This window comes from Rhamphochromis longiceps, linkage group LG9 (assembly GCF_057381845.1).
Source record: "Rhamphochromis longiceps isolate RC_006_pf linkage group LG9, R_longiceps_female_GT1.1, whole genome shotgun sequence".
Taxonomy (NCBI): domain Eukaryota; kingdom Metazoa; phylum Chordata; class Actinopteri; order Cichliformes; family Cichlidae; genus Rhamphochromis; species Rhamphochromis longiceps.
Genome location: NC_140565.1, coordinates 28,148,017 through 28,166,852, shown reverse-complemented (window position 1 = coordinate 28,166,852; position 18,836 = coordinate 28,148,017). Strand labels below are relative to the sequence as shown.

General features: G+C 39.7%; 1 protein-coding gene and 1 long non-coding RNA gene across 3 annotated transcripts in view; both read left to right on the top strand.

The window, feature by feature from the left end:
* The window catches only part of LOC146662488 (collagen alpha-1(XV) chain-like), a 59,826-nt gene that overhangs the window by 5,073 nt on the left and 35,917 nt on the right, over positions 1 to 18,836 (top strand). The window lies entirely within an intron of this gene.
* On the top strand, positions 10,816 to 18,483 carry LOC146662489 (uncharacterized). The gene is made up of 3 exons (XR_014913368.1): positions 10,816 to 12,151; positions 12,244 to 12,281; positions 15,779 to 18,483. It is a non-coding gene; the product is annotated as an uncharacterized LOC146662489 (long non-coding RNA).

The following is an 18,836-nucleotide window of genomic DNA, read 5'->3' as shown; positions in this document are numbered from 1 at the left end:
CACCAAAAAGGAAACAATCAGGTAATATCACTCTGACTACCACCGAATGTTAAGAGAGGCCAGCTGTTTCTTTGACCACATCCACGTGTTTATAAACCGTGACAAATTTGCCAATGGGCCGTACGAGGTTACACAGTATAAATAATGCTGCCTTTGCTTTTTTATGCTGCAATGATGTGCTGTAACTGACACGTGTTTTCCTCTGAGATGTTCAACTCACATGAAAATGAATTAACTGTTGGAAGCACTGCCATAACAAATCAAACGTTTGCTTTAGCTTGCTAATGCACTTAGTCTTGTATACCTTTTGGTTTTGGCTCAGGAAAAGTTTAGCAAATCACATCAGAATTCTAGTTTGTTTCAGTTCAAGACTGCCTTTTATAATCTAAAAGGCAAACATTACATTATTTCCAGTACTACATAGCAAAAAGATGCGCATGCACAGAATTCACACCATGGTTGTGCAGGTTATGAAAAAGACCAAATATGCTCACTAGTTTTTCTTTGAACTTCATGGGAAGGTGACCAAATAAACAGAAGAAAATCTTGCACATGTCTACCTTCAAGACTTTGTGACAAAACACCTATCTAACCACAAACTGCACGTTAAAAATGGCTGTACAAAATCCAAAAATTTCTGTACTTTTCACACTTTAAATCTGCACTTCTAGAAGTTGTTTCTGCAAACTATTACATGTATCGACCTGTCATTTTGTCTTCTGTTACTTATCCGAGTGTGAATCACATCAGTCCAAGCAGTGATACCCAAACATCCCTTTCTCCAGCCACTGCCTCCAGCCTTTCCAGGGGGTCTTCGAGGTATTTCTAGGTTAGCCTAGAGATGTAATTTCTTCACTCTGGGGTCTCCTCCCAGCAGGATATGCCTGAAATGTCTCACCTAGTCGACGCTGAGGAGTTATCCTAAACATTTAGACACTGGAAAATGACCTATTCACCCTCTTTTATAGTCATTTAGGCATAAGACTATGTGGCCTCATGTGTCCCTTCTTGAGATAAGAGTTGAACCATTCTTGTGGCTGTTTACACTTTCATATGTCAGCAAGCTCAAACCGATTCAAGATGTACTGTGGCTTGTTTTTGTTGCAGTGTCTGCAGCCCAGGTTATTACTGTTTACTTCCAACTTCCATATTTGGTCCACTGTACCAACTGCTGTCTTCATCTGGATTGTATTTCATTCATCACTTGTGACTGATTGTCATGTGGTCTTGATCTTGTCTTTTTTGATTTCTTTTTCTAATATTCTCATTAAAATCTTTCAAAATGAACACGAGACCATGAAAACGCAGCTACAAAGACACTGGCTGTGTGCTGCTGACAATAACACTTTGAGGAAAGCTGCTATACAGCCTGTATTGGGGCCTCTGCAAGTGATCCAAAAGAAACCCTTAACTAAAAACACATGCATTATCCTGGAGGGTAAACAGGAATAGCTAAATTTGTCCTGGACAAAACAAGCCACTATTTTAAGTGGCAGTCTGTGTGGGATGAGATGAATGACTTCAAGGCATGAAACCTGACAACAAACACAGGATGTGTTAAGTATAGCAAGTTTCTGTGTGGGAAGATAAAGGTGTGATCGTTAATGTCACCTTGACCTCCCTTCTTGGTTTTTAAGTCTTTTTTTTGGAAATTGATGGAGCATGTTGGCAAGTTCAAATTCCTAAGATAACTTATCTTTACTAAACCTCTCATTAATTCTTATCTGAACATCCATTGTCGCTCCTTTAAATCAAAGCTTTGGCCATCAAAGGGTTTTTTTCATCCTCAATACTGGAGCTGCAAACACTTTGTTGGATGTTGTCAACTGTTTTCTTTTCCTTGGTCTTTAATCCAGCACTGGATGAAGAGGATCAAACAGCTCTGCGCTTTGACTCCTTTACCGACTGTTGCTGCTGTTTGTGTCTGGAAAATATCAATACTCTTATTCAATATAAAATAGATTGTTTTTCTTAATGACATTTAAGAGAGAGAGAGAGAGAGAGAGAAAAAGAAAAACACAGATTGAAGACGTCTGTACTTTGTTATGACATTTTGTTCAGCTTTTCCCTTAATGATGAATTCTATTATTCCCAGGAGTTTGTCTTTATAGTGCTACTAGCAGATCAAAGTCCTTCCTTTTTCCGTGCGAAATCTCTGCAAAGTCTAATGTGCATGAAAATCACAGATACAGACAGTCCTTGTGGTCACACAATTAATCCCATGACAATTTTTTTGCCCAAAATTATTCTGACATGTGGTTTTGTTTGGGAAATTCCTTAAAATTTGGCTGATTTTTTTTTTTTTTTAATTTTTGCATCACTTGGTATGAATTCTGTTTCTGTTGGGTCAAAATGTCCCACCCCTGCTATAGATTCCCATAAACCCTTTCTTTTGGCAGCATATCTCAGAGACTTGCATTAATAGACTTCTATGTAGTACACTACTAGTGTACTGTGTAAATGTTGACAATATAGTGCTGCCTGAGATCACACAAGTTGTGCACAAAGTCACATTATGACTGAAGCCTTTAACCATGATTGCCATGCTGTTTAACTTATTTTAGAAATGTTTACAACTATGTATGCTACAGATACTGCAGCTTACTGTAGTGTTACTGTAGTATTACTTTAGCACAGATTTATCTAGGATGTTGAAGATAAAATGCATATTAACCAAAAAACAGCAAAACAACGTTGATAGCTAGCTAGAAGTGGTATCACCATGAACATTAGCTATGTATCTTCCCTACTAGCTGAAATTTAGTTGTTGGTCTCTATCCTTTTGCTGCTTTTGGACTGTTGTGTCTTTAATATTCAGGCACATGTAGCCATGAAGCCAACAAGGAGGTACAAAAACTGTACGTTTTTATGTTTTGCAGATATAAGACCATGTGACATGAACTTGTTAGCCATTCTGGATGTGTGACAATCACAGTGACCATGTACGATCAAGTGAGAAAGACACCAGTCACACAGGCCTAGAGACTGGTCCTTAACCAGTTGACAACCACCGGTCATGTGGGAAAAATGAGTATTCCCAGTCCGGTTGTGATTTGTTGCTAGAGGTTGATGGCAGTCCTGGGAAAATAATTTCCAAAGCCCCAGGCCTACAGACAGCCAATCACCGAGGGAAAATGTGTATTCCCCAACTGGATGACTGAGAACCTTCACAGACATGTATTTCCCAACCAGATTGTGATTGCTTTGGTTGCTACCACTACTAAGCTATGTGCACATGACATCACACAAGAAACCCCAATATGGTAATGAGACCAAAGATGTCACTGTGGCTGTGTCTAGTTTTTATACAGTCTAAGCTGTGAACACACATATGCAATCAAAGTAGGTACTGTAGGACCCAACAAAGAAGTGTGTTAAATGTACTTTTTTTTTTTTTAACTGTGGCCAAATCTTAAGTGACATCCTGGTTGACCATTCATGGGTTGTGCATCACTTCTGCTGTAGATGCTACAACTGGATTTCTTTGATTGGAAGGTAACTGAAAAAATATTAAGAAAAATCTTCTTTTATGAAAACCCCTGTTATTGAAGTACCTTTGAGAAAGTACCTTTGCTGTCTGTCCTTGAAGAGCTGTTTAATGGCAAAAGCCAGAGAAAAAAACTTGCTCGGCAGTAAGTACTGGAACATCACAGTAGTTAAGTATGGTTATAGCTATAAACAGATGTTGCTGAACCACAATACATTATGTGTTTGTGTATGTTGCATAAAGTATGACTCAGAATCTAAACCTGTAAGTCTTGCTGTGTTCGTGTAGGCAATGGGATGATGAAAGGCTGTCGTCAGAAGGGCTTAGAGGTGAATCAAAACTCCAATTAATGTCAATGTAATGTGGTCTGAATCGCCATGTTTATTTTTCTGGGAGAGGCCAGCTTCCTGGCTTTTGCACTACAGAAGGCCAATGGGTGAAAACATGGAATTTCTAACAGTATGGAAATTGTCCGTCAGGCCGGAAAGATACAGTCGAAACAAGCAGGTGTCTGTTCAGCTGTGTGGGGACGAGCGAGAAGGCATGCCCTGTCATAGTGCAAAGGAGCATCTGAGTCTGTGATGAAGTCATAGAGTGAACAACTGCATTGTGTCTCAAAAACATGCTTGCATGTGAGGATTGGGGGTGTCATTAATGTACCACAGTGCTTTTTCTGTATGGATAGCAATGAGAAAATTACTGGGTTTTTGTTTAGTAGTGCATACTTGCCTGTATAAGGGGATGTTGTTGTATAGGTATGTAGCACATTGTTACCGTGTGTGCTGCAGGAGGAGGGCATTTGTAATGACAGCGGAGTCATCAGTGAGGATAGATTTATGAGGCATCCTTTCCTTTCCAGTTTTCCTTTCCTTCGCTCTAAAAAAAGACCACCTTTACCCTCGAGCTTGTTTCCTGCTTTAAACCAGGATGATGATGTTAGTGAAGATAAGAATGTGTTGCTCATTCATTCTGAGCCAATTTGTTCCATCAGCCAAGGGGACTGAAGGTGGCACTTTAACATCGACTCTTTAACTAATCATCCGCAATTGTTGAAAAGGTAGTACGTTTCCGTTCACTCCAAAGTGACCGACATTTATCTGCTGCTGGGACCGCCTTCACTCTTCTGCAAAGGCTTCACGCAGGATTTTGGCTGCAGGGATCCTCTCTCATTCTGACACAAAAGAACAAAAGTAAAGTTGGGCTTTGATGATGGGCGATAAAGCATGATGCTGTTGCAATTCATCCCAAAGGTGTGTGATTGAAGTAGGGCTCTGTGCAAGCTATTGAATTCTTTCACACCAAATCATGCATTATCTCTGTGTTATGCAGGACGGAGGTATGGTATACATATGGTGTCTACATATGTTTGGTTGTGTAATCCAATTTGTTTTGCTTTTTTTCAATTTTTTCTTATCTTTGCTCACACTTGGCAGACTTTAAGTAGGGTGTACTGAGTCACAGTTCAGCTGTTGTACTGGTATACTGTCCCAGCCTTGAACCTCCATGGTTCTTGCCTCCTGTCTAGCTGATAGATGGCTTGTGGTCATCAGCACAACAAAAAAAAAACAGACTTCAAAGAACTTCTCATGTTTAAACTCGTCACCGCAGAAACCTGAACTTTGAATACTTTAACTTTTCTTGCCTTGTTCTTGTGTTTACCCCATGTAAACACCACCTGCGTGATTCCTAAAAGGAAGCCTGCATGATGCCTTTTTTTGATGAATTTCACTGAAATTAGAGCAGGATGGGTGTTTCTATTTGCCACCCCGAAGTGTAACATTGTGAGATCAGTATAAACACAGGCAATGGTGAGAAGTCGTAGAAGAAGTATTTCCCGGAGAGAATCTGTAGGGAGGATCTCGATTATTTCACAGTGGGTGGTGGGATTAGCGGCGGTGTCTGTGTACACTCAGCTGGTCTGCAGCTGGGATGTTTGTGAGCACGCTGTCGATTCACTTCCTGAAAATCGCAACACAAACCTAGCTGATGGTTTGGTTTCAATTTACCTTCATTGTCTCACCTCCACTGGCAAGTAAACATCAACAAACATCTGTCTCAGTTTCAGGCCCTCTCTTCTTGAGTCTTTCATGCCATTTCTCTCTATTTGCTTTCTTTAACATGCAATCATCAACAATAATAAAAGAAATGGTCTGTGTCAGTTTCTCACTTTGGTTTGTGGTTTGCTCTCTGCTGCTGTTCTTGGTCTTAAGCTCTTATTAGCACTCCTAGTGCCTATGTTGGTGCACGTGCTACACTATTTCTTTCATGCCTCGCTAAAACCATAAGTATCTTTCCATCATTTTCCATCAAAAATAAATGAATAAATAAATAAGTGACAGTAAATCTGTTTTGTTGCAGCATATGAGGTGGTTTAAGAGCAGGCAAGATACAATGAACAATGGATATGCAAGCTTAAGGATCATTTCCACATTTACAAAGAAAAAGTGTTTGACTGGAGCTTGGTTGTGGGTTTTAAGTGGGCTACTTTAGAGGGCAGTAAACATAACCCCAAGCCTGTGTGCTCTTACAAATCAAGTCAAACATCTAGAATCTGATTTCTTCAGTTGTTCCAGCTTTGACTGAAGTCTTGGGCTTGTAATGAGTCACATTTGTTTTGTACGTCTCTGGCTGAAATGTATTGAACGATGGAATTTGTTTTTCTTGTATCCGGCATCATTTAAGCTCAAGGCGTGTCCACACTTATTGCGTTCTCTGCAATTTTTGTCAATCAAGTGTAATTATAAAACATCTGAAATGGTCAGAACATTTTCTGATACTCCCACGGGGCTTCTAAATGTCCATACAAAATGCTCGAGTGTTGATGAGGACGAGCACTTGGGTGTTCTCCATTTCTGTGTGCTCTGTCATCCTCGCCAGTGCTAGATTACCCATAATTCTGTAGCACAATGCTGCCCTCAGTTCTGAAACATTTAAGATGACCCCATTTTAGTCTGAGCAGAGAAGTGTTTGTTTGATTATTTCTCCACCAACTTATGTGTTTTAGATGTGTTTGTCCACTTTTGATAAAACTGCACTTCGTACTTGTATCACCACAGTTTGAAAATGAGAAATATCTTTTTTGCTGTCAAGCAAAGCAATCCAAAAGCTAACATGAATATGTTTGTTAACTAAAAGTAGTTCTATTTAGCCTTAAAGCTTTTTAGCTTTGCTATCACATTCTGATTATCCTCAGTGTTGGGTTAAGAGATAAAACACAAGGATACAGTCACATTTTCTTGTTATTTTAAACCAGTGGTTCTTAACCTTGTTGGAGGTACCGAACCCCACCAGTTTCATATGCGCAGTCACTGAACCCCTCTTTAGTGAAAAATAAAATATGATATTTTTCAAATTCAAGACATAGATATGTTTTTTACTGGTGCACAAAATGAGCCGTGCATGCGTGCCTGAGATCAACTCACCGAACCCCTAGGGTTCGATCGAACCCAGGTTCAGAACCACTGTTTTAAATATTTGTTGATTAAGTATGTAAAGGCAGTGGAACTCTATGCTGCTAAAGTTCCTAATTTTAGTAATTTAAGGTTGATTTTGATGTGAAAAACCAATCTTTAATAATTCTTTTGATTAAACCCTTTGCTAGTAGTATAGTAGCAAAGAGGCTTGGACAGAAACTTCAAGTACTTCTCTAGGTGACTTTGGAGACGTTTGTTTTTCTTCTTCTTCAGGTCTTGGTTGAACAATGCTGTCATCACTCAATGCCTCAGGCAACATCAGACATCCCAGGCTGGTGCCCAGACCCCTAAAGCTTTCAACAGCTTCTTTTGACCAGAGCAGAAAGAAAAACATATCAATCTTCCAAAAAGGTTTCTAACTCAAGAGCAAGTTCAGCCCCAGAGAACAGTCTTGATGTTTTCACTGCACTTAATTGAAAATGTCTACCTTTTAACTATAATTGGCCAGGCTTTTAGATCAACAAGAAACCAGAGATGACAACGTAATTGGGGTCATGAGATTACTTATCAAATTTCGGGTCAGACAGAGCAGTTTTGTCAGTGCCATAAGCCGTCCATTGTGTCGCTCCCAAACATTTCAACAGCCTCTCATAGCAAAGTGTAGAGGAAAAACAGCAAAGCAGATCCGGCCGTTCCACATAAATTTAAGCAATCATTAGTTACTATGTTGTTCTTTGATTCTACAAAACAATGCCATTTCCTCGATGTTTCACCACCTTCTTTTGTATTTCATTCAATTTTAAGTCAGAACGGGCCACAACGCCCAAATGTGGGGTTTTTTAGGCACAGTCACCATTTTGCAGAATACGTGGTGGATAATTTTTAAAGAGCAGTAAACTCAGTTTATATCGATACTGGAGCTGCTTTCACCATATTTTCATGAAATAATAAGCAGTGTTTTTCTGTTTACTCAGCATGAATAGTCACGGCATGAAGTAATCTTTCCACCCAAATGGACCTCCTTCTATTGTGACGTCTTTACCCATGAAAGCACAATGAAACTTGGGAATGTGGGGAAGTTACAGGCAATGGTTTTACTGGAAGGATCGTGGTTGTTAGCAGGATGTATTTGACAAGCAGAGCCTGAAATTAACTGCAACAGTGAAATGCTGGTAAATTGTGCCTGTGGTTTGTCAGGCAAACCTAGTGGTCTGTCTGGTCGGAAGTTACATAGTTTTTAACTAGATGATTCTATTATGTTGTAATTTTTAATCCGAATCAGCTGCACAGCTAGCATAAAGTTATTTTTCTGATTTCCTCTCATTCTGTAGAGATCGAGCAAATATGTCTTTCTCCAATGTTTCAAAGAGGAAGTAAAATCCTTCGCATTGTTCTGACTGAACTGTAATCAAAATCAAATTCTCCACTAACTTCTTTACTACTTTAGTTTTTAAATTTTCATTTATTGACCATTACAAATGTCAGTATCAATATGGCAAATTGCTGGCAAATTGGTTGATCCTGGCAAATTGCTAGTATGGCCCAATATTTCAGCCTTGCTGATGCGAGTCAGGCTTTACTAATGTTCATTCTTCTTGCTTTCCTCATTCCAAGGTCTAAAGTCTGGCAACTCATACTGAGCCCCTATCCTAATATATCAAGTCTTCTTTTGTGTACTTAAGGGTTACTTGACAATTCTATAGTTCATAGCAGGCAGAGAGAGATCACAGAACATTTTTTTAGGCTAGTCTTTCTCCTGGACCGTCATAGGGCATCAGAAATACATGATGGATTGTTTAGTCACAACTAAGTGATAAGAATGGATCTCAGTTGTTTCATACACCCTTTTATTATCACTGAGAGCTTTCTCATCAGATCAGGTCAAATCTGATCAGACTGGAAGAACTTAGATCATATTTACATCAAAGCATCTCATAAAAGCATCCCATAATAAGAGCTGCATAGTCATATAGCAGCAAATTCTTTGTGATTTCATATATTTCCAAACTATCCTGACAGGTATTTTGGATTTTCAACATTTGTTACCAATTTGGATGTAGCGTCAGTACAAGGCAGAGGGGCTGAAACCAATTTGCTTTACTAACCTATATTTATATACATTTCATGGAGTAAACTGCTCCATGAAAGACTGGAGCAGTTTGAAGGGCACTCAGAGTTGTCATCCTCTGCCAAGGCTAATGCCATATCCTGTTAGTTTTAAACAAAGCAATCTGGATCCACACCAAAATTAAACAGTTTCTTCCTTTGCCCATGTTCCACATCTCGAACAAATCTCATGAATTATGGTTCATTAGTTTTTGCATAAGCTTGCTGACAAACAAAAGGCATTGAATACTTATTTTCACCTTCATTTTGCCTCGCACTTGGAATCTAGGGAGAAATACACCTGTGATTATTTATGGCAATGGCTGGCGGTAAAATCAAAACAAAGTTGACAACTTAATCTTCCAATATGTCAAACACTGACATTGCAAAGTCCCATTCCATGATGAATCGCAACATAAAGCCTGAAGTCTGAAATCCTGAAGATTTGTTTTTTTCAAGACTCTGTATGTGCAAATCACACAACATCGTCATGCTGTCAGTTAGTCTTGGATGAGGAAGTCACGTCCAGGTCAGATGTTAGGATCAAAGACCTTGTCAGAGGGCCAGCAAGCACTTGCGGATTTTTCTAAGCTTTTAACAGCTATGTGCAACCTCCTCTGTTATAGAGTGACAGAGGAGGCCAGTTTCTAATTTTGGAAAGCTTTACACCCATGCAAAAGTACACACAGTTAGCACACACAGCTTTGCTGAACTAAGGCTCAGTTGTAACATTTGCTTTTGGATTAGGTTACATTAACAATAGCTCCATAAGTCAACTGGATTCATCTGGCAAGTCTAAGACTCTTTATTAGAGAGGTGAAATAGTTGTTTTAGGGACACAAACTTACATTTTGGGGATTTGATTTCCCTTTCAAGATAAAAAATTCCCCATATGGTATGGAAAGCTAGTCATTATAAATGTTTCACCAAATATTCATTATAAGATTTAAGTTTATTTGAAAAAAGAATATACGCTAATTTCATCTTATAAAATGCATTAGTCTTTCCATCTGTTGCATTAGCATCCACTATATTCTGTTAAAATCTGTCAGTTTTTTTCTTTTTCCCTCTTCTTCTTTTTTTATTGAGAGCTTATTGAGATACCAAAGGTCTCAGTGGATTTTCATGGACACACTGACAATATGGAACATAAAATGTGTCCAAAGCTATAGCCTTGGCTGTAAAAACGGAGCCAATGTATCCATCTTGCTGAGGATCAGCTGAAGCAGACGCAGTACAGGCTCTCGGGTATTTCAGGAGCTTGACTGATTTAGTGTAGCCACTGGTTGCACCTGCACTGCTGGGAAGGTGGTTATGAGTTTATTTTTACACAAAATCCCAAATCTGTGTACTCTTACATACAGTATCAGAGGTGAAGAAGAGCAGGCACCTGGGAAATAAGGGGAACAAAACTGCAAGATTGAAGCCTTATTTCCACACCTTTTACTCACATTTTATTCACTCTTTGTCTCATCCTGCCCTTTGCTTGATTTTTATTTTCAAACACAAGAAGATTGTCCTATCCTCTTCTCCGTCTTCTCACGGTCTCTTTTGCAGATCCATGTTAGATTTAGGGTAAATTATACCATCTGTCATTTCTAACCCTTGTTTGCAACAAACAAAATCTGTCTTCATACTGCATACAGTTGTCCTTAAAAAGACTCAGACACCCTTAACATTTAGGAGAAAAGTGGAGATACACTAAAAAAAAACAAGCCAATGAGCTCGACCTGCTTTTGACCTGACAAATGATGCTAACAGCTGCTGAGTGTTCTCGGTTATTGTAAGACACTGGGGTCAAGGATTGGGGTCACTTCCTCCCCAGGATGAACCTGGACTGCATTTTGACCCAATTTAGCAACTGTTGGGATGCAAAACAGCTGCATGGTTGTTTAATCTGAAACCTTTTTTTTTGATCCACAGTGGATTTTTGGTGTGGTGCTTTCTACTGTAGACTTAAGAAGCGATCACTTAGCAACTGAGCAAAGAGGAAAGATCCACCTGAATAGCTCTGTCTGAGAGTTTGTTGCACAATTTAAAACATTGGTTACAAAGTAGTGGAATAATTGCAAATCCTCACATCAAACACAATAACTTAGAAAACTTTGCAGATGTCTGAGGGAGAGCTTAGCTCTTTGGTAATGCAGAGAGAAGGCATATGGGAACTCAGAACCACTCAGAAGCTAGAGAGAGACACTTGCATTCAGCCCTCCAAAAAGCAGTTTGTTCAAATTGATTGAAAAGAAGTTGTGGGGTTCACAAAGGAGTAGGCAGGACCTAACCTAAAAACTAGTCTGCATTTTTGATACAGCCTTCAGATGACAGTAAATGGCTGCAATATATAAACGTGGGTCTGCAAAGCTCTGCGTATAACCTACGAGCTATCTGTGTTGTACCATGCTAGGACCTTGAATTCACAAATAAACACCCCGAGACCAAGGTTTGTGGGTTGCTCACATACCCTCTTTCACAGATGCCCATTCATTTAGACAGGTTATACACTCCTGGCAGATGCTAAATCCAGCAGCACCCATGAACTCCAAAAATTATTTATTATTATTATCTATTTATTCTTTGTCATGTGCAAAGCCTTTTGCATGACAAACACTGTCTTTTTTGCCCTTGTTTGTATGACAAACAGGAACCTCTTAAGGGTTCTGCTGACTAAAACTGCAGCTCTGTAGGTCTGTGACTGGAGTGGAAATAACTGAATAAACACAAGGTCATCTGGGTCAGCTGGGATGGTCAAGAGTCTTTAAACTGTGACAGTCCACCGGCGCCGCTGGATACAGCCACACTTAAGTCAGTGAATGGACTCGACTGCAAGTGGATTGGCCGACGGCTCGTTCTTCAAACTGTAATCAACAACTCGCGCTGCAGAGCTAAAGCAGATGGTATCGCTCAGACCTCCCCACCCACCCCGACACCCTCCCTCTGCAGGAACACTTTGGATAAGCTACATGAGTGTCCCCTGTGTGATGAATACAAACCTTAGCCTGCCTACAGAGCCTTGGCCTTCATCCCTGGAAAACAAGGAAAAGGCTTCTTAAGGGATTTCTTTATGGCTTGAGGAGCTGATATGGATGAAGATGAAAAGGTCACAGGGCTGTGTTCAGTTGCAGATGTTGATCCTTCTGAGTTTACAGTATGTCTTACTCGGTAATTTCATCGCAGTCACTTAACCAGGAAGCATTTTTCCATTCCTTGTGTCCAATTCTTGCTTTTCTTTTCTGACAGGAGGTGAGACAAACCACAGCAATGGCAAAAGGCTGCAGGTGATTAAGTGGGAAAGAAGCCTTTTACCTTCTCTTTGGCTTCTTTGAACTGATGATCGATTGTCTCCATCTTATTCATTCTTATCACTGCCTGTCTTCTTTCGTATTTTTCTTTCTCCTGCTGTTGCTCCTTCATTCGCATTTCCCATATGGAAAAGATATATATAAATCTTATAAAGTTTGTATCTGTCTTGTGTGAAACTTGTATGAAAAGCATATAAGTGTGAAAACAGATATAAGATCCCTTGAAAAATTATATAATGAAACTTGTATGTTTTGGATACTTACTAAAACAATGTATGAAAGTAATGCGAAAGTGGCCACTTTCACGAGTAAATCATGTAAGCCTTATATGATTTACTCATGAAAGTGGCCACTTTCATGAGTAATCACATATAAGTTTTTACTATTTCTTTTCCGTATGGGTTCATTTGAGAAACAACTAATACATAATTCTCTCTGCTTTATTTATGGTGAAGTGATACTTCGCAAAGGTAATCCTTGCACCGAACAGTAGACAATCTGGGGGAAAGCTGCCAAAAATTGACACTTTATTTTATTATTTTGACACGTTGGTCAGAGTGCAGTTTCTACAGCTGGTTAAACACAGCTTGGGGTAAGCCGAAACAACATGCCATTTACACAGAGCCCCGTGATATCTGAACCCTGCAGACATCCGCTTTTAACATCACACTGTAGTTGCTCTAATTAACTTAAAGCCGATGTGAGTCCATTCCTACCACATTTTTTCTTGAAGCAAAGACAGGACAAGACAAAAGTTTAATACTGAGTCAAGCTTTCTTTGATTGCGGTGTTGCTGTGTGCTGCATCAATTTTTAATGAAGTCTAAATGCCTTCATGTCATTCAGGTGGATATCAATGCTGTGTGTGGAAAAAGCCAGATGAGGTTCTGTTGTATTTGGTCCTCCTGTCTCACTCCCAATATTGTGATAGGTTTTTATTTCTCATAGAATTTATTTGCCACCATGTGTTATCAGCATAAAATATCATTCCACCTATTGAGGATTTTTAATGATTCCGAGAGTTTTCTTAAATAAGCAACCTTAAAATTTGGCAAGACTGCTTGTCGGGAACATTATCTCTCTCCTGGCTGTTTTTGGCATTTTCAGTCAGACAAATATGTAAAGAGAGGGTAATGAATTTGACTGTTGTGAACAGTACTTGAATATCACTCGCACAAAGGCTTTTTTTTTTTTTTTTTTTTTACATTGACTAAGGAGTCATAATCTTTTCTCTAGGAAGTTAAATTTGAACTTTTCCTGTCTTTTAAAACAAAAATGTGCCTCTCAACACAGCATGTAACCCTGGCGTTTCACTAAAAACTGACCTGACCTCGGGGGCTTTAAGTGAAAAAGTGAGGGAAGAATTCATGAAATATTTCACTTTACAAAGCTGATACTGTTCTCTTGCCAATGCTGCCAAGTTGGTGCCCCATGTTGAGATTTAAGATAAAAAAAACAACTCTGAAGCAGCAGGGAGGTGGCCGCAGTGTTTTTGCATGCATGTGTGTTACAACTAGGACAGTGTGTACTTGGCACTGCTAACTTGACTGCACAACTATTTGTCTTTTGGCTCTCTTCAGCCCCGGATCTGCCAGCTTGTACAGACATGGAGAAAAAAGACCCTTATCAGTGACCCAGCTCCTGTCATGTCTTTTGACTTAAAAAGGGAACACTCCAGAGTCTTGAGTCACTGGTTCATACTCTGACCAAAACAGGTCCCGATCTGCAGGACACTCTCAATTCTTGTATTACAGAGCCAAATAGGTTTCTTAGCTTTCAACTCAAATGTTGGCAAATTTATCATTTTCATAGAAAAACAAGGTTTTTGAAGTCTAACATCTCGTGAATCGTGACCTTGTAAGCACATTCTGCTTTAACCTTCATGACCCCCCCTCCCGCTCCGAGATGCTTTACCCTGTTTTCATTAAGAAAGCACTGCATGCTCCTCTTCCACAGTCTTGTTTAGTCACACTTAGACCTTTTAACCTTTTGTAAAATATGCAGCAGTATTTCCACTAAACTCCACTTAAGCATCGGGCAGTCTGCAGCACAGCTTCTTCTGGACGGATGTTGATGTGATTTTTAATTATTGCCTCCTTTTGGGGAGACTAAAGGGCAAAAAATTTGCACTTTAGTTTCCGTAATGCATCTTAACAGTCAGCTATTTGTGTGCTTTGTGAATATTTAATGGATCTGGTGGTTACTTTGTAATGTGCATAACCCATTTGACTCAAGTCCACATCCTCTGCAGTTTTATGCTAATGCAAACAGTGTTCAAACTGAGCAATTTACGGGTGGCGCGTTGATCAAAGAGATGATCAAAAAACCTAAGTCAGTGCATCTTTAACAGCTTTCCGCTGTATACATTTAACATATATTAAGTGGGCCATAGTCCACAAAGACCACCGGCTGAGGAGAAGCTGGTCTGCCTCATTGCCCTGCTCCCCGAGATGAATTTTGGATGAAACACAAGAATGCGCTCCGCTCACTCCTCAGCGCCTTGAACGCCGACTCCAGACCTCACTTTACCAAACAGACATAAGGCTCCTGTTGTGTCCATGTGCAAAGTGTGGGCTTTTTAAAAAAAACTTGTTAAAACAAGATTTCAGTCTGGTAATGCATTCACTTTTGCAGCTTATTTTCTCATTTTAAACTCTGTGTAAAACTGAGGTGAGGTCCACAAACTGGACACTTTTCACCTGCACAGACAATTGTCTTTATAAAGCTTTCAGATAAGCAGAAAAGCATCATGGTGTGTAGTCTCTGTAATAACGAATCACAGCTTGGTGGTTTTATTACTGCAGATGGCATCAACGGGGTTCAGGGAGAATGTGTTGCCTAATTTTGCTGCGGTAGGTACAGCGAGTCATTTCTTGGATTGCAAATTTTTGTTCACTGGGAACAAAAACAACATTTTTCAAACAAAACTGCAACACTTTTCAGTTCATTTCAGGACTGCATTATACTAACTGTGGCTAGATAAACGTGTTAAAAAGAGTTGTCAGTTTTGCAATTGTTTGCTGTAGATTTTCAGATGAAGCTGCCGCTGCACTCAACAACAGTCATCATCACTGAAGAAACAAAACTGGTTCTAAAACACGGTGTTTCCAGTCTGTATTACTGTATGTGACAAAATCCACTTATCATTAGCTCTCCATGCAGCCTATTTCCCCCTGGCATTATTATATTATTTTTGACTACTGTAGAATTTCCTTGAAAACATTCCTGGTTTGGGGTTCATTGTCCTCTGCCGAATGAAATAATTGCACTTTCTTTTATTTATCCTTTAATGGCACAGTGTTGTGTTTGAATTTACTCGAAGGCCAGGGCCTTTCTGTGTGGTGTTTGTTTCCTCCCCATGTTTGCGTGGGTTCTGGCTTCCTCCCACAGTCCAAAAACATTCATGTTATGTTAATTAGCAATTCTAAATCAGTCAAAGGTGTGAATTTGAATGGTTATCTGTCTCTGTGTTAGTCCCTCAATAGACTGACGACCTGTCCAGGGAGTATCTCTTGCCCTATGACAGCTGGTATAGGCTCCAGCCAACCATGATCCTGAATTGGATAAGCAGAAAAAAAACAGAAGGATGGATTCTCCTTTATCACTCATGGGAACTAGCAGCTTATGCCTGCATACCGAGACCGTTCAGACTGCACCAAAGTACCAGTGATGGCCGAAGCTCTGAGCAGGACTTATCTGAGGATGTGGGCAGAGGTTTTGTTTTAGATGCCAAGCCAAGAAGATAATGGGTCATGGAAAACTGATTTGTTATGAAATTCTGCACACAATATTTGGATATGATTACTGGTAACAATAAATTTGTGTAGGCAGGTCATTTTGTTTCTTCTCCAGCTGGATTACTGAAGTTTATTTCCTGCGCAGCTGCAACATGAGTACTTTGTGCATGTAATCAGCCACTGATAGGGAATTGCAGCTCGTTTACTCAATATCAGGCAACGCGTGTTGCATCCTGTTTCCTCTGTTATTTCAAAAGTTTCCAAAAATCTGAACAGGAAATTGCCTAATAATTTTGCTGTCCGATTCTCTCACTTGTCTGGTGGAGGCTGGCTCCACTGTACAGTCCTGTATGTTAATAAAAGTGATCAAATGGAGTCTTAATAAGGGAAGCAACGGTGTAAAGGGTTTTTTCATATATAATTAAAATACCAGTAGATACGCACATGGCTCTTTTCCATGAGCGTGGATGCCACGATTTATTCCGATTCCTGTAAACCATCTGGTTCGTCTTACAAGCTGCTGAAATTTAAATGGCTGTAAAAGCCGTTTCCATTTTATAGGATAATCAGCTGTGCTGTTGATGTCCTTTTTTCAGGGGCTATTAGAGCATGAACTCATTGTTGGCTTTATTGTGGAAAATATCTTGCCACTTTGAGGACAGCTGGAGCAAACTGCTTGTCATCATAACTTGGAAAAAAGTCAAAACATTAAATATTACACATTTTCAATAGTTTATGTCGTGTGATTTCGTCTTTTGCAAAGGTTGGTAACTTTTGCAAAAGTCTCTTTAGAGAGACTTTAGAGAGTCATCCTGACATTTTGGGGGGCTGGGAACAAGCTCCTTTCATGCCTCTGCTGTACATTAAAGCTGTAAGAGGTAAATCCCCCCTTTGGAAACCGCGTTTGGCTGTGATGTCTGTTTGCCTTTCTGAATATATGAAGGACTCTATTGTAATTGTGCTCCCTCATGGTTTATCTAGGGGGAATTTACAGTGCTCTGTTGCAATCCTGACTTTATACCTGCAGTAATGTACAGAAGGAAAACGGGATTACAGAACACTGACACTGAAACACATTTCTTCGTTTTAGTGCATCAAACAAGATTCGGTTTGGCTCTACAATAGACAGAAACCAAGCCTATATCTTTGTGGCTAAATAGCATTTGAAAGACTTTTCCCAATATTTGGGTGAATCCAGACTTTAAATAGTAGGAGACATTTTCCCATACAAATCATAATCTTCACAGTATTGTCTCCATGTGTGGCTTGTGGTTCGGTTGCTGCAGCGAGGTGCTTGCAACACCGTGTAATCCGTTTCCCCTCTGGGATCAATAAATAAAGATGCATTATCGACCACAAGCTGTCTGTTTTGGATAAACCTCGTCTGAAATGCCGCACTGAATTGAACAAATCTGGTAGCTTGCTGACTTTGAGGCATTCTTTGTGCATTAGTCTGTTCCTGTGCACACAGGCCTCCTTTTTTCTGAGCATCACATTCCTAACATACAGGAGAGCCACACATGCAGGTGCTACTTCATTCCTGAGACATACGAACCTCACATTTCTCCTTGAACACGACAGCCACATGTCCACGACACGCTTATCACTTTCTACCTCATTCTTTGGAGTTATGTCTCATAAACCCACAAGAACATGAGCGTGTCATTCAAGGGATTTGAGGGAGAATGTGGAGGTCACAAAGTCTTTAAAAATAAATAATTCGAGCATGACAATTAGATTTGGTGGAATGAACAACAGGATGTGCCCTTTTTCGAGGATTACAAACATAAATGTTACAAAAAGCAAAGTGCAATGTCTAAAATCAAGAGAGACACGCTTCCACACACATGCAGGCTTATTCTCTGTGTCAGATGTTGATAAAGAGAGAAGGGTCTTTATTTCCAACACCACCCTAAACAAGATCTATTGACTCATTTCTGCTGCGTTTTTCTTAATAGTGACACTGACCTGGTCTCACACCTGGCAGTGCTGTGTAGTCTCAGAGATTTTGTATTAAAAGTTGTGATACTTTTGAATGAAAGGATGTGAGATGTGACTTTTTTTTATCTAGCAAGACAGAGAGGGAAATCATGACTTAAAAGGTGGCCAAACCACACTTTATATTTGTGACAATGAGCGATGGATTAGCACTCAACCACCTTCCCAGTGAGCTCCTCCTCCCTCTGACAAGCTCCAGCTGTCTGTCTGGTGATAGTACTCCTTGTTGTGCTAGCAGCAGCATCAGTGAACTCAGTGTCGTGGTAACAGATCTGCACTTTTTTTCAGTCTTTGGTTAGAGTTGCCCTTCAGCTGCAGTAGGATTGGATAGCCAGAGAAAAACAAAGACCAGCTGATATCTAGGTTTTATCAAGGACCGCCACAACATCCCGAGCAGCCTGCTTGTAGGGAAACACAAGATGGGAACAACCAGAGCTAACTGGCTCTCATCAACATCTCATCGTTTCAAAATGAGATTGTAGGAAACTGATCGAGTTGTCTGAAACTAAATATAAATCCACTGCATGTGGGTGGTCTTCATTATATCTAGGAGGCCCAACCACTTGTAGTGTGGAAAAATAATGGAAATTCATGTTTATCTGGGAATTTTTTATACCCCTTTTCCGAATCAAACAGTTTTTAAGTAACTGTCAGAGTCCATAAAAAAGAAAGAGAGAATGTTTCTCTAGGGCCTGAATTTGATCCTTATATGTGACACTTTTTCAAAATGTTTTTTTTAAATCTGAAAATCAGAATTCATTTGACTTTTATGTCACTCGCTTAACCGAACAGCCTTG